The sequence below is a fragment of the Somniosus microcephalus genome, unplaced genomic scaffold, assembly GCF_052327205.1.
Source record: "Somniosus microcephalus isolate GS21.2 unplaced genomic scaffold, FLI_Smic_1.0 unresolved_chr5, whole genome shotgun sequence".
Taxonomy (NCBI): domain Eukaryota; kingdom Metazoa; phylum Chordata; class Chondrichthyes; order Squaliformes; family Somniosidae; genus Somniosus; species Somniosus microcephalus.
Window position 1 is genome coordinate 45,979,499 of NW_028225183.1, and position 22,399 is coordinate 46,001,897.

A 22,399-nucleotide genomic window follows, 5' to 3' on the forward strand; every position below is an offset into this window, starting at 1 on the left:
CTCTGGGGTAGAGGATTCCAAAGATTCACGACATTCTGAGAGAAGAAATTCCTCCTCATCTACGTTTTAAATGGGCGACCGGATATCCTGGAGCTTTGCCCCCTAGTTGTAGATTCCCCCAGGAGGGGAAACATCCTCCCTGCATCTATCCTGTCAAGCACCCTCAGAATCCTATACAGAGAGAGACAGGGACAAAGAGGGAGACAAAGATAGACATACAGAGCGAGACACTCAGTTTGACGTCTTGCAGAGTGGTCCGAGGGATAAGGAACTTCAGCTATGTTGAGAGTTTGTGATTGTTTTCTTCAGACGGTTAAGAGGAAATTTAATAAGAGGCTTTCAAAATTACAAGGGGATTTGTTTGAGGTAATAAGGAGAAACGCTTGCCAGTGGCAGGTATGACGGTAACCAGAGGAGACCAATTGAAGATAACATAATCAGTATGGGGAGAATTGTATTACGCAGCAAGGGCTCAGGCCTAGTGAATATCTTACTGCTTGGAAATGTTATCACGGCCCAACTGTCTCTCACTAAAGTCTTGCACACGTTGCTAACTTTCAAATGTTGCATTCTTCACACTGGCGTTGAGTTGATTGATAGCCGTGCTGTGATAAGCTAAGTTTGTTAGGGGGGTGCAGCCTACAAGAAAATACATGGAAGCTTGATAATAACCGTGACTGTTCTGACACTGTCAGCTGCAGTTAAATGTGGGCATGTACACGTTTAAATTGTCTCGTTCCAAATGTAATTTCCTGCTGACTTTGAAACAGCAGGCATTTTACAGAAGGCAAGGAAGTGCATTGTGTACTTGTTGAAATTGCAAATGTTGATCAGGAGCAGGCATTGCTTCGCGCGGGTGCATTGATTGGAGGCATTTCAAACAGCCTCAAAACGCACTGGTCCCTGACCGGGAATCGAACTGGGGACGTGGTGGTGAAAGCGCCGATTCTTAACCACTAGACCACTAGTGAAACTGCAAGAAATTGCAAGAAGCTGCTTGCCAGCAAGCAGAGCAACGCAGACTTTCCTCCTTGCTGCTTTGAAATTCAGATCACTTTCACGCCAGGCAAATTTTTCGGACAAGATGACATCTTTTAGACGAGAACACAAAGGACATGTTCACTAAGCCACAGCATCAAGTGCGGGAAGGCCTCCATTTGCCATATATTTCCTTCTATGCTTTTCTCAGACACAGAGGCATGAAGTCAGAGATAAGCCGTCGGGGAAGTGAAAACTGAACATCATAATACCCACGACATTGTCGAGGAAATGGTTATGCAGTGCTTGAGACAAAGCAGCAAACACACACAAAATACCTGTATGTGCTCTCTTTGTGTGGGTATGTCTCAGATATCCATCTCAGTGTCATGCATTCATGGAGGTGGGAGACCATTCGGCCAATCGTGCCTGTGCTGTCTCTTTGAAAGAGCAGTCGTGCTTTCTCCCGCTGTTATCTCATTTTCTCTCTCCCTCCTCAGTGCCCCACACAACAGGCAAACAGAAGGAGAACACTCTACTAACGAGGAACTGGTGCAGGGAGTTGTTATAAATTTCGTCATGTACATATTTTAAAATTATTTTCGTTCATTTTGTTCTATTCAACTTTTCCCAGGGTCTTTTCAAGGAGCTGCCCAAAGGTTTAAAATTGGGGATGTTAAAAATCCTCCCCGTCGGGGAATTGAACCCCGGTTTCCCGCGTGACAGGCGGGGATACTCACCACTATACTAACGAGGAACTGAAAGGTGCCGAATCTGTCAGAGCAAAAATCGACCTGTGAACAGAGGGACAGAGGCAGAAGGGACAGAAATAAGAATACGAACAGAAGGAATCGGAGCAGGAGTGGGCCATTCGGCCCCTCGAGCCTGCCCCGCCATTCAATAAGATCATGGCTGATCAGATCTTCCACTCAACGCCACTTTCCTGCCCGCTCCCCATAACCCTTGACTCCACTGCAGCTCAAATATATGTCTGTCTCCACCTTGAATATATTCAGTGACTCCGCCTCCACAGCTCTCTGGGGTAGAGGATTCCAAAGATTCACGACATTCTGAGAGAAGAAATTCCTCCTCATCTCCGTTTTAAATGGGCGACCGGATATCCTGGAGCTTTGCCCCCTAGTTGTCGATTCCCCCAGGAGGGGAAACATCCTCCCTGCATCTATCCTGTCAAGCACCCTCAGAATCCTATACAGAGAGAGACAGGGACAAAGAGGGAGACAAAGATAGACATACAGAGCGAGACACTCAGTTTGACGTCTTGCAGAGTGGTCCGAGGGATAAGGAACTTCAGCTATGTTGAGAGTTTGTGATTGTTTTCTTCAGACGGTTAAGAGGAAATTTAATAAGAGGCTTTCAAAATTACAGGGGGATTTGTTTGAGGTAATAAGGAGAAACGCTTGCCAGTGGCAGGTATGACGGTAACCAGAGGAGACCAATTGAAGATAACAGAATCAGTATGGGGAGAATTGTATTACGCAGCAAGGGCTCAGGCCTAGTGAATATCTTACTGCTTGGAAATGTAATCACGGCCCAACTCTCTCTCACTAAAGCCTTGCACACGTTGCTAGCTTTCAAATGTTGCATTCTTCACACTGGCGTTGAGTTGATTGATAGCCGTGCTGTGATAAGCTAAGTTTGTTAGGCAAGTGCAGCCAACAAGAAAATAAATGGAAGCTTGATAATAACCGTGACTGTTCTGACACTGTCAGCTGCAGTTAAATGTGGGCATGTACACGTTTAAATTGTCTCGTTCCAAATGTAATTTCCTGCTGACTTTGAAACAGCAGGCATTTTACAAAAGGCAAGGAAGTGCATTGTGTACCTGTTGAGGCAGCAGCAGTGTTGAAATTGCAAAGGTTGATCAGGAGCAGGCATTGCTTCGCGCGGGTGCATTGATTGGAGGCACTTCAAACAGCCGCAAAACGCACTGGTCCCTAACCGGGAATCGGACCCGGGCTGTGGTGGTGAAAGCTCCGATTCTTAACCACTAGACCACCAGGGAAGCTGCAAGAAGCTGCCTGCCAGCAAGCAGAGCAACGCAGACTTTCCTCCTTGCTGCTTTGAAATTCAGATCACTTTCACGCCAGGCAAATTTTTCGTACAAGATGACATCTTTTAGACGAGAACACAAAGGACATGTTCACTAAGCCACAGCATCAAGTGCGGGAAGGCGTCCATTTGCCATATATTTCCTTCTATGCTTTTCTCAGACACAGAGGCATAAAGTCAGAGAGAAGCCGTCGGGGAAGTGAAAACTGAACATCATAATACCCACGACATTGTCGAGGAAATGGTTATGCAGTGCTTGAGACAAAGCAGCAAACACACACAAAATACCCGTATGTGCGGGTATGTCTCAGATATCCATCTCAGTGTCATGCATTCATGGAGGCTGGCAGCACGGTGGGAATCCATTCGGCCAATCGTGCCTGTGCTGTCTCTTTGAAAGAGCAGTCGTGCTTTCTCCCGCTGTTATCTCATTTTCTCTCTCCCTCCTCAGTGCCCCACACAACAGGCAAACAGAAGGAGAACACTCTACTAACGAGGAACTGGTGCAGGGAGTTGTTATAAATTTCGTCATGTACATATTTTAAAATTATTTTCGTTCATTATGTTCTATTCAACTTTTCCCAGGGTCTTTTTAAGGAGCTGCCCAAAGGTTTAAAATTGGGGATGTTAAAAATCCTCCCCGTCGGGGAATTGAACCCCGGTCTCCCGCGTGACAGGCGGGGATACTCACCACTATACCAACGAGGAACTGAAAGGTGCCGAATTTGTCAGAGCAAATATCGACCTGTGAACAGAGGGACAGAGGCAGAAGGGACAGAAATAAGAACAGAAGGAATCGGAGCAGGAGTGGGCCATTCGGCCCCTCGAGCCTGCCCCGCCATTCAATAAGATCCTGGCTGATCAGATCTTCTACTCAACGCCACTTTCCTGCCCGCTCCCCATAACCCTTGACTCCACTGCAGCTCAAATATATGTCTATCTCCACCTTGAATATATTCAGTGACTCCGCCTCCACAGCTCTCTGGGGTAGAGGATTCCAAAGATTCACGACATTCTGAGAGAAGAAATTTCTCCTCATCTCCGTTTTAAATGGGCGACCGGATATCCTGGAGCTTTGCCCCCATTTTTAGATTCCCCCAAAGGGGAAACATCCTCCCTGCATCTATCCTGTCAAGCACACTCAGAATCCTATACAGAGAGAGACAGGGACAAAGAGGGAGACAAAGATAGACATACAGAGCGAGACACTCAGTTTGACGTCTTGCAGAGTGGTCCGAGGGATAAGGAACTTCAGCTATGTTGAGAGTTTGTGATTGTTTTCTTCAGACGGTTAAGAGGAAATTTAATAAGAGGCTTTCAAAATTACAAGGGGATTTGTTTGAGGTAATAAGGAGAAACGCTTGCCAGTGGCAGGTATGACGGTAACCAGAGGAGACCAATTGAAGATAACAGAATCAGTATGGGGAGAATTGTATTACGCAGCAAGGGCTCAAGCCTAGTGAATATCTTACTGCTTGGAAATGTTATCACGGCCCAACTCTCTCTCACAAAAGTCTTGCACACGTTGCTAACTTTCAAATGTTGCATTCTTCACACTGGCGTTGAGTTGATTGATAGCCGTGCTGTGATAAGCTAAGTTTGTTAGGCAAGTGCAGCCAACAAGAAAATACATGGAAGCTTGATAATAACCGTGACTGTTCTGACACTGTCAGCTGCAGTTAAATGTGGGCATGTACACGTTTAAATTGTCTCGTTCCAAATGTAATTTCCTGCTGACTTTGAAACAGCCGGCATTTTACAGAAGGCAAGGAAGTGCATTGTGTACCTGTTGAGGCAGCAGCAGTGTTGAAATTGCAAAGGTTGATCAGGAGCAGGCATTGCTTCGCGCGGGTGCATTGATTGGAGGCATTTCAAACAGCCTCAAAACGCACTGGTCCCTGACCGGGAATCGGACCCCGGCCGTGGTGGTGAAAGCTCCGATTCTTAACCACTAGACCACCAGGGAAGCTGCAAGAAGCTGCCTGCCAGCAAGCAGAGCAACGCAGACTTTCCTCCTTGCTGCTTTGAAATTCAGATCACTTTCACGCCAGGCAAATTTTTCGTACAAGATGACATCTTTTAGACGAGAACACAAAGGACATGTTCACTAAACCACAGCATCAAGTGCGGGAAGGCGTCCATTTGCCATATATTTCCTTCTATGCTTTTCTCAGACACAGAGGCATAAAGTCAGAGAGAAGCCGTCGGGGAAGTGAAAACTGAACATCATAATATCCACGACATTGTCGAGGAAATGGTTATGCAGTGCTTGAGACAAAGCAGCAAACACACACAAAATACCCGTATGTGCTCTCTTTGTGTGGGTATGTCTCAGATATCCATCTCAGTGTCATGCATTCATGGAGGCTGGCAGCACGGTGGGAGACCATTCGGCCAATCGTGCCTGTGCTGTCTCTTTGAAAGAGCAGTCGTGCTTTCTCCCGCTGTTATCTCATTTTCTCTCTCCCTCCTCAGTGCCCCACACAACAGGCAAACAGAAGGAGAACACTCTACTAACGAGGAACTGGTGCAGGGAGTTGTTATACATTTCGTCATGTACATATTTTAAAATTATTTTCGTTCATTATGTTCTATTCAACTTTTCCCAGGGTCTTTTTAAGGAGTTGCCCAAAGGTTTAAAATTGGGGATGTTAAAAATCCTCCCCGTCGGGGAATTGAACCCCGGTCTCCCGCGTGACAGGCGGGGATACTCACCACTATACTAACGAGGAACTGAAAGGTGCCGAATTTGTCAGAGCAAAAATCGACCTGTGAACAGAGGGACAGAGGCAGAAGGGACAGAAATAAGAACAGAAGGAATCGGAGCTGGAGTGGGCCATTCGGCCCCTCGAACCTGCCCCGCCATTCAATAAGATCATGGCTGATCAGATCTTCTACTCAAAGCCACTTTCCTGCCCGCTCCCCATAACCCTTGACTCCACTGCAGCTCAAATATATGTCTATCTCCACCTTGAATGTATTCAGTGACTCCGCCTCCACAGCTCTCTGGGGTAGAGGATTCCAAAGATTCACGACATTCTGAGAGAAGAAATTCCTCCTCATCTCCGTTTTATATGGGCGACCGGATATCTTGGAGCTTTGCCCCCTAGTTGTAGATTCCCCCAGGAGTGGAAACATCCTCCCTGCATCTATCCTGTCAAGCACCCTCAGAATCCTATACAGAGAGAGACAGGGACAAAGAGGGAGACAAAGATAGACATACAGAGCGAGACACTCAGTTTGACGTCTTGCAGAGTGGTCCGAGGGATAAGGAACTTCAGCTATGTTGAGAGTTTGTGATTGTTTTCTTCAGACGGTTAAGAGGAAATTTAATAAGAGGCTTTCAAAATTACAAGGGGATTTGTTTGAGGTAATAAGGAGAAACGCTTGCCAGTGGCAGGTATGACGGTAACCAGAGGAGACCAATTGAAGATAACAGAATCAGTATGGGGAGAATTGTATTACGCAGCAAGGGCTCAGGCCTCGTGAATATCTTACTGCTTGGAAACGTTATCACGGCCCAACTCTCTCTCACTAAAGTCTTGCACACGTTGCTAACTTTCAAATGTTGCATTCTTCACACTGGCGTTGAGTTGATTGATAGCCGTGCTGTGATAAGCTAAGTTTGTTAAGGGGGTGCAGCCAACAAGAAAATACATGGAAGCTTGATAATAACCGTGACTGTTCTGACACTGTCAGCTGCAGTTAAATGTGGGCATGTACACGTTTAAATTGTCTCGTTCCAAATGTAATTTCCTGCTGACTTTGAAACAGCAGGCATTTTGCAGAAGGCAAGGAAGTGCATTGTGTACCTGTTGAGGCAGCAGCAGTGTTGAAATTGCAAAGGTTGATCAGGAGCAGGCATTGCTTCGCGCGGGTGCATTGATTGGAGGCACTTCAAACAGCCGCAAAACGCACTGGTCCCTGACCGGGAATCGAACCCGGGCCGTGGTGGTGAAAGCGCCGATTCTTAACCACTAGACCGCCAGAGAAGCTGCAAGAAGCTGCCTGCCAGCAAGCAGAGCAACGCAGACTTTCCTCCTTGCTGCTTTGAAATTCAGATCACTTTCACGCCAGGCAAATTTTTCGTACAAGATGACATCTTTTAGACGAGAACACAAAGGACATGTTCACTAAACCACAGCATCAAGTGCGGGAAGGCGTCCATTTGCCATATATTTCCTTCTATGCTTTTCTCAGACACAGAGGCATAAAGTCAGAGAGAAGCCGTCGGGGAAGTGAAAACTGAACATCATAATACCCACGACATTGTCGAGGAAATGGTTATGCAGTGCTTGAGACAAAGCAGCAAACACACACAAAATACCCGTATGTGCTCTCTTTGTGTGGGTATGTCTCAGATATCCATCTCAGTGTCATGCATTCATGGAGGCTGGCAGCACGGTGGGAGACCATTCGGCCAATCGTGCCTGTGCTGTCTCTTTGAAAGAGCAGTCGTGCTTTCTCCCGCTGTTATCTCATTTTCTCTCTCCCTCCTCAGTGCCCCACACAACAGGCAAACAGAAGGAGAACACTCTACTAACGAGGAACTGGTGCAGGGAGTTGTTATACATTTCGTCATGTACATATTTTAAAATTATTTTCGTTCATTATGTTCTATTCAACTTTTCCCAGGGTCTTTTTAAGGAGTTGCCCAAAGGTTTAAAATTGGGGATGTTAAAAATCCTCCCCGTCGGGGAATTGAACCCCGGTCTCCCGCGTGACAGGCGGGGATACTCACCACTATACTAACGAGGAACTGAAAGGTGCCGAATTTGTCAGAGCAAAAATCGACCTGTGAACAGAGGGACAGAGGCAGAAGGGACAGAAATAAGAACAGAAGGAATCGGAGCTGGAGTGGGCCATTCGGCCCCTCGAACCTGCCCCGCCATTCAATAAGATCATGGCTGATCAGATCTTCTACTCAAAGCCACTTTCCTGCCCGCTCCCCATAACCCTTGACTCCACTGCAGCTCAAATATATGTCTATCTCCACCTTGAATGTATTCAGTGACTCCGCCTCCACAGCTCTCTGGGGTAGAGGATTCCAAAGATTCACGACATTCTGAGAGAAGAAATTCCTCCTCATCTCCGTTTTATATGGGCGACCGGATATCTTGGAGCTTTGCCCCCTAGTTGTAGATTCCCCCAGGAGTGGAAACATCCTCCCTGCATCTATCCTGTCAAGCACCCTCAGAATCCTATACAGAGAGAGACAGGGACAAAGAGGGAGACAAAGATAGACATACAGAGCGAGACACTCAGTTTGACGTCTTGCAGAGTGGTCCGAGGGATAAGGAACTTCAGCTATGTTGAGAGTTTGTGATTGTTTTCTTCAGACGGTTAAGAGGAAATTTAATAAGAGGCTTTCAAAATTACAAGGGGATTTGTTTGAGGTAATAAGGAGAAACGCTTGCCAGTGGCAGGTATGACGGTAACCAGAGGAGACCAATTGAAGATAACAGAATCAGTATGGGGAGAATTGTATTACGCAGCAAGGGCTCAGGCCTCGTGAATATCTTACTGCTTGGAAACGTTATCACGGCCCAACTCTCTCTCACTAAAGTCTTGCACACGTTGCTAACTTTCAAATGTTGCATTCTTCACACTGGCGTTGAGTTGATTGATAGCCGTGCTGTGATAAGCTAAGTTTGTTAAGGGGGTGCAGCCAACAAGAAAATACATGGAAGCTTGATAATAACCGTGACTGTTCTGACACTGTCAGCTGCAGTTAAATGTGGGCATGTACACGTTTAAATTGTCTCGTTCCAAATGTAATTTCCTGCTGACTTTGAAACAGCAGGCATTTTGCAGAAGGCAAGGAAGTGCATTGTGTACCTGTTGAGGCAGCAGCAGTGTTGAAATTGCAAAGGTTGATCAGGAGCAGGCATTGCTTCGCGCGGGTGCATTGATTGGAGGCACTTCAAACAGCCGCAAAACGCACTGGTCCCTGACCGGGAATCGAACCCGGGCCGTGGTGGTGAAAGCGCCGATTCTTAACCACTAGACCGCCAGAGAAGCTGCAAGAAACTGCAAGAAGCTGCCTGCCAGCAAGCAGAGCAACGCAGACTTTCCTCCTTGCTGCTTTGAAATTCAGATCACTTTCACGCCAGGCAAATTTTTCGTACAAGATGACATCTTTTAGACGAGAACACAAAGGACATGTTCACTAAGCCACAGCATCAAGTGCGGGAAGGCGTCCATTTGCCATATATTTCCTTCTATGCTTTTCTCAGACACAGAGGCATGAAGTCAGAGAGAAGCCGTCGGGGAAGTGAAAACTGAACATCATAATACCCACGACATTGTCGAGGAAATGGTTATGCAGTGCTTGAGACAAAGCAGCAAACACACACAAAATACCCGTATGTGCTCTCTTTGTGTGGGTATGTCTCAGATATCCATCTCAGTGTCATGCATTCATGGAGGCTGGCAGCACGGTGGGAGACCATTCGGCCAATCGTGCCTGTGCTGTCTCTTTGAAAGAGCAGTCGTGCTTTCTCCCGCTGTTATCTCATTATCTCTCTCCCTCCTCAGTGCCCCACACAACAGGCAAACAGAAGGAGAACACTCTACTAACGAGGAACTGCTGCAGGGAGTTGTTATAAATTTCGTCATGTACATATTTTAAAATTATTTTCGTTCATTATGTTCTATTCATCTTTTCCCAGGGTCTTTTTAAGGAGCTGCCCAGAGGTTTAACATTGGGGATGTTAAAAATCCTCCCCGTCGGGGAATTGAACCCCGGTCTCCCGCGTGACAGGCGGGGATACTCACCACTATACTAACGAGGAACTGAAAGGTGCCGAATCTGTCAGAGCAAAAATCGACCTGTGAACAGAGGGACAGAGGCAGAAGGGACAGAAATAAGAACAGAAGGAATCGGAGCAGGAGTGGGCCATTCGGCCCCTCGAGCCTGCCCCGCCATTCAATAAGATCATGGCTGATCAGATCTTCTACTCAACGCCACTTTCCTGCCCGCTCCCCATAACCCTTGACTCCACTGCAGCTCAAATATATGTCTATCTCCACCTTGAATGTATTCAGTGACTCCGCCTCCACAGCTCTCTGGGGTAGAGGATTCCAAAGATTCACGACATTCTGAGAGAAGAAATTCCTCTTCATCTCCGTTTTAAATGGGCGACCGGATATCCTGGAGCTTTGCCCCCTAGTTGTAGATTCCCCCAGGAGGGGAAACATCCTCCCTGCATCTATCCTGTCAAGCACCCTCAGAATCATATACAGAGAGAGACAGGGACAAAGAGGGAGACAAAGATAGACATACAGAGCGAGACACTCAGTTTGACGTCTTGCAGAGTGGTCCGAGGGATAAGGAACTTCAGCTATGTTGAGAGTTTGTGATTGTTTTCTTCAGACGGTTAAGAGGAAATTTAATAAGAGGCTTTCAAAATTACAAGGGGATTTGTTTGAGGTAATAAGGAGAAACGCTTGCCAGTGGCAGGTATGACGGTAACCAGAGGAGACCAATTGAAGATAACAGAATCAGTATGGGGAGAATTGTATTACGCAGCAAGGGCTCAGGCCTAGTGAATATCTTACTGCTTGGAAATGTTATCACGGCCCAACTCTCTCTCACAAAATCTTGCACACGTTGCTAACTTTCAAATGTTGCATTCTTCACACTGGCGTTGAGTTGATTGATAGCCGTGCTGTGATAAGCTAAGTTTGTTAGGGGGGTGCAGCCTACAAGAAAATACATGGAAGCTTGATAATAACCGTGACTGTTCTGACACTGTCAGCTGCAGTTAAATGTGGGCATGTACACGTTTAAATTGTCTCGTTCCAAATGTAATTTCCTGCTGACTTTGAAACAGCAGGCATTTTACAGAAGGCAAGGAAGTGCATTGTGTACCTGTTGAGGCAGTACCAGTGTTGAAATTGCAAAGGTTGATCAGGAGCAGGCATTGCTTCGCGCGGGTGCATTGATTGGAGGCATTTCAAACAGCCTCAAAACGCACTGGTCCCTGACCGGGAATCGGACCCGGGCCGTGGTGGTGAAAGCTCCGATTCTTAACCACTAGACCACCAGGGAAGCTGTAAGAAGCTGCCTGCCAGCAAGCAGAGCAACGCAGACTTTCCTCCTTGCTGCTTTGAAATTCAGATCACTTTCACGCCAGGCAAATTTTTCGTACAAGATGACATCTTTTACACGAGAACACAAAGGACATGTTCACTAAGCCACAGCATCAAGTGCGGGAAGGCGTCCATTTGCCATATATTTCCTTCTATGCTTTTCTCAGACACAGAGGCATAAAGTCAGAGAGAAGCCGTCGGGGAAGTGAAAACTGAACATCATAATACCCACGACATTGTCGAGGAAATGGTTATGCAGTGCTTGAGACAAAGCAGCAAACACACACAAAATACCCGTATGTGCTCTCTTTGTGTGGGTATGTCTCAGATATCCATCTCAGTGTCATGCATTCATGGAGGCTGGCAGCACGGTGGGAGACCATTCGGCCAATCGTGCCTGTGCTGTCTCTTTGAAAGAGCAGTCGTGCTTTCTCCCGCTGTTATCTCATTTTCTCTCTCCCTCCTCAGTGCCCCACACAACAGGCAAACAGAAGGAGAACACTCTACTAACGAGGAACTGGTGCAGGGAGTTGTTATAAATTTCGTCATGTACATATTTTAAAATTATTTTCGTTCATTATGTTCTATTCAACTTTTCCCAGGATCTTTTTAAGGAGCTGCCCAAAGGTTTAAAATTGGGGATGTTAAAAATCCTCCCCGTCGGGGAATTGAACCCCGGTCACCCGCGTGACAGGCGGGGATACTCACCACTATACTAACGAGGAACTGAAAGGTGCCGAATTTGTCAGAGCAAAAATCGACCTGTGAACAGAGGGACAGAGGCAGAAGGGACAGAAATAAGAACAGAAGGAATCGGAGCAGGAGTGGGCCATTCGGCCCCTCGAGCCTGCCCCGCCATTCAATAAGATCATGGCTGATCAGATCTTCTACTCAACGCCACTTTCCTGCCCGCTCCCCATAACCCTTGACTCCAATGCAGCTCAAATATATGTCTATCTCCACCTTGAATATATTCAGTGACTCCGCCTCCACAGCTCTCTGGGGTAGAGGATTCCAAAGATTCACGACATTTTGAGAGAAGAAATTCCTCCTCATCTCCGTTTTAAATGGGCGACCGGATATCCTGGAGCTTTGCCCCCTAGTTGTAGATTCCCCCAGGAGGGGAAACATCCTCCCTGCATCTATCCTGTCAAGCACCCTCAGAATGCTATACAGAGAGAGACAGGGACAAAGAGGGAGACAAAGATAGACATACAGAGCGAGACACTCAGTTTGACGTCTTGCAGAGTGGTCCGAGGGATAAGGAACTTCAGCTATGTTGAGAGTTTGTGATTGTTTTCTTCAGACGGTTAAGAGGAAATTTAATAAGAGGCTTTCAAAATTACAAGGGGATTTGTTTGAGGTAATAAGGAGAAACGCTTGCCAGTGGCAGGTATGACGGTAACCAGAGGAGACCAATTGAAGATAACAGAATCAGTATGGGGAGAATTGTATTACGCAGCAAGGGCTCAGGCCTAGTGAATAACTTACTGCTTGGAAACGTTATCACGGCCCAACTCTCTCTCACTAAAGTCTTGCACACGTTGCTAACTTTCAAATGTTGCATTCTTCACACTGGCGTTGAGTTGATTGATAGCCGTGCTGTGATAAGCTAAGTTTGTTAGGGGGGTGCAGCCAACAAGAAAATACATGGAAGCTTGATAATAACCGTGACTGTTCTGACATTGTCAGCTGCAGTTAAATGTGGGCATGTACACGTTTATATTGTCTCGTTCCAAATGTAATTTCCTGCTGACTTTGAAACAGCAGGCATTTTACAGAAGGCAAGGAAGTGCATTGTGTACCTGTTGAGGCAGCAGCAGTGTTGAAATTGCAAAGGTTGATCAGGAGCAGGCATTGCTTCGCGCGGGTGCATTGATTGGAGGCATTTCAAACAGCCTCAAAACGCACTGGTCCCTGACCGGGAATCGGACCCGGGCCGTGGTGGTGAAAGCTCCGATTCTTAACCACTAGACCACCAGGGAAGCTGCAAGAAGCTGCCTGCCAGCAAGCAGAGCAACGCAGACTTTCCTCCTTGCTGCTTTGAAATTCAGATCACTTTCACGCCAGGCAAATTTTTCGTACAAGATGACATCTTTTAGACGAGAACACAAAGGACATGTTCACTAAGCCACAGCATCAAGTGCGGGAAGGCGTCCATTTGCCATATATTTCCTTCTATGCTTTTCTCAGACACAGAGGCATGAAGTCAGAGAGAAGCCGTCGGGGAAGTGAAAACTGAACATCATAATATCCACGACATTGTCGAGGAAATGGTTATGCAGTGCTTGAGACAAAGCAGCAAACACACACAAAATACCCGTATGTGCTCTCTTTGTGTGGGTATGTCTCAGATATCCATCTCAGTGTCATGCATTCATGGAGGCTGGCAGCACGGTGGGAGACCATTCGGCCAATCGTGCCTGTGCTGTCTCTTTGAAAGAGCAGTCGTGCTTTCTCCCGCTGTTATCTCATTTTCTCTCTCCCTCCTCAGTGCCCCACACAACAGGCAAACAGAAGGAGAACACTCTACTAACGAGGAACTGGTGCAGGGAGTTGTTATAAATTTCGTCATGTACATATTTTAAAATTATTTTCGTTCATTATGTTCTATTCATCTTTTCCCAGGGTCTTTTTATAGGAGCTGCCCAAAGGTTTAAAATTGGGGATGTTAAAAATCCTCCCCGTCGGGGAATTGAACCCCGGTCTCCCGCGTGACAGGCGGGGATACTCACCACTATACTAACGAGGAACTGAAAGGTGCCGAATCTGTCACAGCAAAAATCGACCTGTGAACAGAGGCAGAAGGGACAGAAATAAGAACAGAAGGAATCGGAGCAGGAGTGGGCCATTCGGCCCCTCGAGCCTGCCCCGCCATTCAATAAGATCATGGCTGATCAGATCTTCTACTGAACGCCACTTTCCTGCCCGCTCCCCATAACCCTTGACTCCACTGCAGCTCAAATATATGTCTATCTCCACCTTTAATGTATTCAGTGACTCCGCCTCCACAGCTCTCTGGGGTAGAGGATTCCAAAGATTCACGACATTCTGAGAGAAGAAATTCCTCCTCATCTCCGTTTTATATGGGCGACCGGATATCCTGGAGCTTTGCCCCCTAGTTGTAGATTCCCCCAGGAGGGGAAACATCCTCCCTGCATCTATCCTGTCAAGCACCCTCAGAATCCTATACAGAGAGAGACAGGGACAAAGAGGGAGACAAAGATAGACATACAGAGCGAGACACTCAGTTTGACGTCTTGCAGAGTGGTCCGAGGGATAAGGAACTTCAGCTATGTTGAGAGTTTGTGATTGTTTTCTTCAGACGGTTAAGAGGAAATTAATAAGAGGCTTTCAAAATTACAAGGGGATTTGTTTGAGGTAATAAGGAGAAACGCTTGCCAGTGGCAGGTATGACGGTAACCAGAGGAGACCAATTGAAGATAACAGAATCAGTATGGGGAGAATTGTATTACGCAGCAAGGGCTCAGGCCTCGTGAATATCTTACTGCTTGGAAATGTTATCACGGCCCAACTCTCTCTCACTAAAGTCATGCACACGTTGCTAACTTTCAAATGTTGCATTCTTCACACTGGCGTTGAGTTGATTGATAGCCGTGCTGTGATAAGCTAAGTTTGTTAAGGGGGTGCAGCCAACAAGAAAATACATGGAAGCTTGATAATAACCGTGACTGTTCTGACACTGTCAGCTGCAGTTAAATGTGGGTATGTACACGTTTAAATTGTCTCGTTCCAAATGTAATTTCCTGCTGACTTTGAAACAGCAGGCATTTTGCAGAAGGCAAGGAAGTGCATTGTGTACCTGTTGAGGCAGCAGCAGTGTTGAAATTGCAAAGGTTGATCAGGAGCAGGCATTGCTTCGCGCGGGTGCATTGATTGGAGGCACTTCAAACAGCCGCAAAACGCACTGGTTCCTGACCGGGAATCGAACCCGGGCCGTGGTGGTGAAAGCGCCGATTCTTAACCACTAGACCGCCAGAGAAGCTGCAAGAAACTGCAAGAAGCTGCCTGCCAGCAAGCAGAGCAACGCAGACTTTCCTCCTTGCTGCTTTGAAATTCAGATCACTTTCACGCCAGGCAAATTTTTCGTACAAGATGACATCTTTTAGACGAGAACACAAAGGACATGTTCACTAAGCCACAGCATCAAGTGCGGGAAGGCGTCCATTTGCCATATATTTCCTTCTATGCTTTTCTCAGACACAGAGGCATGAAGTCAGAGAGAAGCCGTCGGGGAAGTGAAAACTGAACATCATAATACCCACGACATTGTCGAGGAAATGGTTATGCAGTGCTTGAGACAAAGCAGCAAACACACACAAAATACCCGTATGTGCTCTCTTTGTGTGGGTATGTCTCAGATATCCATCTCAGTGTCATGCATTCATGGAGGCTGGCAGCACGGTGGGAGACCATTCGGCCAATCGTGCCTGTGCTGTCTCTTTGAAAGAGCAGTCGTGCTTTCTCCCGCTGTTATCTCATTATCTCTCTCCCTCCTCAGTGCCCCACACAACAGGCAAACAGAAGGAGAACACTCTACTAACGAGGAACTGCTGCAGGGAGTTGTTATAAATTTCGTCATGTACATATTTTAAAATTATTTTCGTTCATTTTGTTCTATTTAACTTTTCCCAGGGTCTTTTTAAGGAGCTGCCCAAAGGTTTAAAATTGGGGATGTTAAAAATTCTCCCCGTCGGGGAATTGAACCCCGGTCTCCCGCGTGACAGGCGGGGATACTCACCACTATACTAACGAGGAACTGAAAGGTGCCGAATCTGTCAGAGCAAAAATCGACCTGTGAACAGAGGGACAGAGGCAGAAGGGACAGAAATAAGAACAGAAGGAATCGGAGCAGGAGTGGGCCATTCGGCCCCTCGAGCCTGCCCCGCCATTCAATAAGATCATGGCTGATCAGATCTTCTACTCAACGCCACTTTCCTGCCCGCTCCCCATAACCCTTGACTCCACTGCAGCTCAAATATATGTCTATCTCCACCTTGAATATATTCAGTGACTCCGCCTCCACAGCTCTCTGGGGTAGAGGATTCCAAAGATTCACGACATTCTGAGAGAAGAAATTCCTCTTCATCTCCGTTTTAAATGGGCGACCGGATATCCTGGAGCTTTGCCCCCTAGTTGTAGATTCCCCCAGGAGGGGAAACATCCTCCCTGCATCTATCCTGTCAAGCACCCTCAGAATCATATACAGAGAGAGACAGGGACAAAGAGGGAGACAAAGATAGACATACAGAGCGAGACACTCAGTTTGACGTCTTGCAGAGTGGTCCGAGGGATAAGGAACTTCAGCTATGTTGAGAGTTTGTGATTGTTTTCTTCAGACGGTTAAGAGGAAATTTAATAAGAGGCTTTCAAAATTACAAGGGGATTTGTTTGAGGTAATAAGGAGAAACGCTTGCCAGTGGCAGGTATGACGGTAACCAGAGGAGACCAATTGAAGATAACAGAATCAGTATGGGGAGAATTGTATTACGCAGCAAGGGCTCAGGCCTAGTGAATATCTTACTGCTTGGAAATGTTATCACGGCCCAACTCTCTCTCACAAAATCTTGCACACGTTGCTAACTTTCAAATGTTGCATTCTTCACACTGGCGTTGAGTTGATTGATAGCCGTGCTGTGATAAGCTAAGTTTGTTAGGGGGGTGCAGCCTACAAGAAAATACATGGAAGCTTGATAATAACCGTGACTGTTCTGACACTGTCAGCTGCAGTTAAATGTGGGCATGTACACGTTTAAATTGTCTCGTTCCAAATGTAATTTCCTGCTGACTTTGAAACAGCAGGCATTTTACAGAAGGCAAGGAAGTGCATTGTGTACCTGTTGAGGCAGTACCAGTGTTGAAATTGCAAAGGTTGATCAGGAGCAGGCATTGCTTCGCGCGGGTGCATTGATTGGAGGCATTTCAAACAGCCTCAAAACGCACTGGTCCCTGACCGGGAATCGGACCCGGGCCGTGGTGGTGAAAGCTCCGATTCTTAACCACTAGACCACCAGGGAAGCTGTAAGAAGCTGCCTGCCAGCAAGCAGAGCAACGCAGACTTTCCTCCTTGCTGCTTTGAAATTCAGATCACTTTCACGCCAGGCAAATTTTTCGTACAAGATGACATCTTTTACACGAGAACACAAAGGACATGTTCACTAAGCCACAGCATCAAGTGCGGGAAGGCGTCCATTTGCCATATATTTCCTTCTATGCTTTTCTCAGACACAGAGGCATAAAGTCAGAGAGAAGCCGTTGGGGAAGTGAAAACTGAACATCATAATACCCACGACATTGTCGAGGAAATGGTTATGCAGTGCTTGAGACAAAGCAGCAAACACACACAAAATACCCGTATGTGCTCTCTTTGTGTGGGTATGTCTCAGATATCCATCTCAGTGTCATGCATTCATGGAGGCTGGCAGCACGGTGGGAGACCATTCGGCCAATCGTGCCTGTGCTGTCTCTTTGAAAGAGCAGTCGTGCTTTCTCCCGCTGTTATCTCATTTTCTCTCTCCCTCCTCAGTGCCCCACACAACAGGCAAACAGAAGGAGAACACTCTACTAACGAGGAACTGGTGCAGGGAGTTGTTATAAATTTCGTCATGTACATATTTTAAAATTATTTTCGTTCATTATGTTCTATTCAACTTTTCCCAGGATCTTTTTAAGGAGCTGCCCAAAGGTTTAAAATTGGGGATGTTAAAAATCCTCCCCGTCGGGGAATTGAACCCCGGTCACCCGCGTGACAGGCGGGGATACTCACCACTATACTAACGAGGAACTGAAAGGTGCCGAATTTGTCAGAGCAAAAATCGACCTGTGAACAGAGGGACAGAGGCAGAAGGGACAGAAATAAGAACAGAAGGAATCGGAGCAGGAGTGGGCCATTCGGCCCCTCGAGCCTTCCCCGCCATTCAATAAGATCATGGCTGATCAGATCTTCTACTCAACGCCACTTTCCTGCCCGCTCCCCATAACCCTTGACTCCACTGCAGCTCAAATATATGTCTATCTCCACCTTGAATATATTCAGTGACTCCGCCTCCACAGCTCTCTGGGGTAGAGGATTCCAAAGATTCACGACATTTTGAGAGAAGAAATTCCTCCTCATCTCCGTTTTAAATGGGCGACCGGATATCCTGGAGCTTTGCCCCCTAGTTGTAGATTCCCCCAGGAGGGGAAACATCCTCCCTGCATCTATCCTGTCAAGCACCCTCAGAATGCTATACAGAGAGAGACAGGGACAAAGAGGGAGACAAAGATAGACATACAGAGCGAGACACTCAGTTTGACGTCTTGCAGAGTGGTCCGAGGGATAAGGAACTTCAGCTATGTTGAGAGTTTGTGATTGTTTTCTTCAGACGGTTAAGAGGAAATTTAATAAGAGGCTTTCAAAATTACAAGGGGATTTGTTTGAGGTAATAAGGAGAAACGCTTGCCAGTGGCAGGTATGACGGTAACCAGAGGAGACCAATTGAAGATAACAGAATCAGTATGGGGAGAATTGTATTACGCAGCAAGGGCTCAGGCCTAGTGAATAACTTACTGCTTGGAAACGTTATCACGGCCCAACTCTCTCTCACTAAAGTCTTGCACACGTTGCTAACTTTCAAATGTTGCATTCTTCACACTGGCGTTGAGTTGATTGATAGCCGTGCTGTGATAAGCTAAGTTTGTTAGGGGGGTGCAGCCAACAAGAAAATACATGGAAGCTTGATAATAACCGTGACTGTTCTGACATTGTCAGCTGCAGTTAAATGTGGGCATGTACACGTTTATATTGTCTCGTTCCAAATGTAATTTCCTGCTGACTTTGAAACAGCAGGCATTTTACAGAAGGCAAGGAAGTGCATTGTGTACCTGTTGAGGCAGCAGCAGTGTTGAAATTGCAAAGGTTGATCAGGAGCAGGCATTGCTTCGCGCGGGTGCATTGATTGGAGGCATTTCAAACAGCCTCAAAACGCACTGGTCCCTGACCGGGAATCGGACCCGGGCCGTGGTGGTGAAAGCTCCGATTCTTAACCACTAGACCACCAGGGAAGCTGCAAGAAGCTGCCTGCCAGCAAGCAGAGCAACGCAGACTTTCCTCCTTGCTGCTTTGAAATTCAGATCACTTTCACGCCAGGCAAATTTTTCGTACAAGATGACATCTTTTAGACGAGAACACAAAGGACATGTTCACTAAGCCACAGCATCAAGTGCGGGAAGGCGTCCATTTGCCATATATTTCCTTCTATGCTTTTCTCAGACACAGAGGCATGAAGTCAGAGAGAAGCCGTCGGGGAAGTGAAAACTGAACATCATAATATCCACGACATTGTCGAGGAAATGGTTATGCAGTGCTTGAGACAAAGCAGCAAACACACACAAAATACCCGTATGTGCTCTCTTTGTGTGGGTATGTCTCAGATATCCATCTCAGTGTCATGCGTTCATGGAGGCTGGCAGCACGGTGGGAGACCATTCGGCCAATCGTGCCTGTGCTGTCTCTTTGAAAGAGCAGTCGTGCTTTCTCCCGCTGTTATCTCATTTTCTCTCTCCCTCCTCAGTGCCCCACACAACAGGCAAACAGAAGGAGAACACTCTACTAACGAGGAACTGGTGCAGGGAGTTGTTATAAATTTCGTCATGTACATATTTTAAAATTATTTTCGTTCATTATGTTCTATTCATCTTTTCCCAGGGTCTTTTTATAGGAGCTGCCCAAAGGTTTAAAATTGGGGATGTTAAAAATCCTCCCCGTCGGGGAATTGAACCCCGGTCTCCCGCGTGACAGGCGGGGATACTCACCACTATACTAACGAGGAACTGAAAGGTGCCGAATCTGTCACAGCAAAAATCGACCTGTGAACAGAGGCAGAAGGGACAGAAATAAGAACAGAAGGAATCGGAGCAGGAGTGGGCCATTCGGCCCCTCGAGCCTGCCCCGCCATTCAATAAGATCATGGCTGATCAGATCTTCTACTGAACGCCACTTTCCTGCCCGCTCCCCATAACCCTTGACTCCACTGCAGCTCAAATATATGTCTATCTCCACCTTTAATGTATTCAGTGACTCCGCCTCCACAGCTCTCTGGGGTAGAGGATTCCAAAGATTCACGACATTCTGAGAGAAGAAATTCCTCCTCATCTCCGTTTTATATGGGCGACCGGATATCCTGGAGCTTTGCCCCCTAGTTGTAGATTCCCCCAGGAGGGGAAACATCCTCCCTGCATCTATCCTGTCAAGCACCCTCAGAATCCTATACAGAGAGAGACAGGGACAAAGAGGGAGACAAAGATAGACATACAGAGCGAGACACTCAGTTTGACGTCTTGCAGAGTGGTCCGAGGGATAAGGAACTTCAGCTATGTTGAGAGTTTGTGATTGTTTTCTTCAGACGGTTAAGAGGAAATTAATAAGAGGCTTTCAAAATTACAAGGGGATTTGTTTGAGGTAATAAGGAGAAACGCTTGCCAGTGGCAGGTATGACGGTAACCAGAGGAGACCAATTGAAGATAACAGAATCAGTATGGGGAGAATTGTATTACGCAGCAAGGGCTCAGGCCTAGTGAATATCTTACTGCTTGGAAATGTTATCACGGCCCAACTCTCTCTCACAAAATCTTGCACACGTTGCTAACTTTCAAATGTTGCATTCTTCACACTGGCGTTGAGTTGATTGATAGCCGTGCTGTGATAAGCTAAGTTTGTTAGGGGGGTGCAGCCTACAAGAAAATACATGGAAGCTTGATAATAACCGTGACTGTTCTGACACTGTCAGCTGCAGTTAAATGTGGGCATGTACACGTTTAAATTGTCTCGTTCCAAATGTAATTTCCTGCTGACTTTGAAACAGCAGGCATTTTGCAGAAGGCAAGGAAGTGCATTGTGTACCTGTTGAGGCAGCAGCAGTGTTGAAATTGCAAAGGTTGATCAGGAGCAGGCATTGCTTCGCGCGGGTGCATTGATTGGAGGCATTTCAAACAGCCGCAAAACGCACTGGTCCCTGACCGGGAATCGAACCCGGGTCGTGGTGGTGAAAGCGCCGATTCTTAACCACTAGACCACCAGAGAAGCTGCAAGAAACTGCAAGAAGCTGCCTGCCAGCAAGCAGAGCAACGCAGACTTTCCTCCTTGCTGCTTTGAAATTCAGATCACTTTCACGCCAGGCAAATTTTTCGGACAAGATGACATCTTTTAGACGAGAACACAAAGGACATGTTCACTAAGCCACAGCATCAAGTGCGGGAAGGCGTCCATTTGCCATATATTTCCTTCTATGCTTTTCTCAGACACAGAGGCATGAAGTCAGAGAGAAGCCGTCGGGGAAGTGAAAACTGAACATCATAATACCCACGACATTGTCGAGGAAATGGTTATGCAGTGCTTGAGACAAAGCAGCAAACACACACAAAATACCCGTATGTGCTCTCTTTGTGTGGGTATGTCTCAGATATCCATCTCAGTGTCATGCATTCATGGAGGCTGGCAGCACGGTGGGAGACCATTCGGCCAATCGTGCCTGTGCTGTCTCTTTGAAAGAGCAGTCGTGCTTTCTCCCGCTGTTATCTCATTTTCTCTCTCCCTCCTCAGTGCCCCACACAACAGGCAAACAGAAGGAGAACACTCTACTAACGAGGAACTGGTGCAGGGAGTTGTTATAAATTTCGTCATGTACATATTTTAAAATTATTTTCGTTCATTATGTTCTATTCATCTTTTCCCAGGGTCTTTTTAAGGAGCTGCCCAAAGGTTTAAAATTTGGGATGTTAAAAATCCTCCCCGTCGGGGAATTGAACCCCTGTCTCCCGCGTGACAGGCGGGGATACTCACCACTATACTAACGAGGAACTGAAAGGTGCCGAATCTGTCAGAGCAAAAATCGACCTGTGAACAGAGGGACAGAGGCAGAAGGGACAGAAATAAGAACAGAAGGAATAGGAGCAGGAGTGGGCCATTCGGCCCCTCGAGCCTGCCCCGCCATTCAATAAGATCATGGCTGATCAGATCTTCTACTGAACGCCACTTTCCTGCCCGCTCCCCATAACCCTTGACTCCACTGCAGCTCAAATATATGTCTATCTCCACCTTGAATGTATTCAGTGACTCCGCCTCCACAGCTCTCTGGGGTAGAGGATTCCAAAGATTCACGACATTCTGAGAGAAGAAATTCCTCCTCATCTCCGTTTTATATGGGCGACCGGATATCCTGGAGCTTTGCCCCCTAGTTGTAGATTCCCCCAGGAGGGG

At 46.8% G+C, this 22,399-nt stretch overlaps 7 non-coding genes across 7 annotated transcripts; all 7 read right to left on the reverse strand.

Annotated features, from left to right (window-relative positions):
• Positions 1–3,684: 3,684 nt before the first annotated feature.
• Positions 3,685–3,756, reverse strand: trnad-guc (transfer RNA aspartic acid (anticodon GUC)). The gene has a single exon. It is a non-coding gene; the product is annotated as a tRNA-Asp (tRNA).
• Positions 3,757–5,708: 1,952 nt separating this feature from the next.
• On the reverse strand, positions 5,709–5,780 carry trnad-guc (transfer RNA aspartic acid (anticodon GUC)). Its single transcript has one exon. It is a non-coding gene; the product is annotated as a tRNA-Asp (tRNA).
• A 1,954-nt stretch (positions 5,781–7,734) lies between these two features.
• trnad-guc (transfer RNA aspartic acid (anticodon GUC)) lies at positions 7,735–7,806 on the reverse strand. The gene has a single exon. It is a non-coding gene; the product is annotated as a tRNA-Asp (tRNA).
• A 1,964-nt stretch (positions 7,807–9,770) lies between these two features.
• On the reverse strand, positions 9,771–9,842 carry trnad-guc (transfer RNA aspartic acid (anticodon GUC)). The gene has a single exon. It is a non-coding gene; the product is annotated as a tRNA-Asp (tRNA).
• Positions 9,843–13,822: 3,980 nt separating this feature from the next.
• On the reverse strand, positions 13,823–13,894 carry trnad-guc (transfer RNA aspartic acid (anticodon GUC)). Its single transcript has one exon. It is a non-coding gene; the product is annotated as a tRNA-Asp (tRNA).
• A 1,955-nt stretch (positions 13,895–15,849) lies between these two features.
• Positions 15,850–15,921, reverse strand: trnad-guc (transfer RNA aspartic acid (anticodon GUC)). Its single transcript has one exon. It is a non-coding gene; the product is annotated as a tRNA-Asp (tRNA).
• Positions 15,922–19,901: 3,980 nt separating this feature from the next.
• Positions 19,902–19,973, reverse strand: trnad-guc (transfer RNA aspartic acid (anticodon GUC)). Its single transcript has one exon. It is a non-coding gene; the product is annotated as a tRNA-Asp (tRNA).
• Between the last annotated feature and the right edge of the window lie 2,426 nt (positions 19,974–22,399).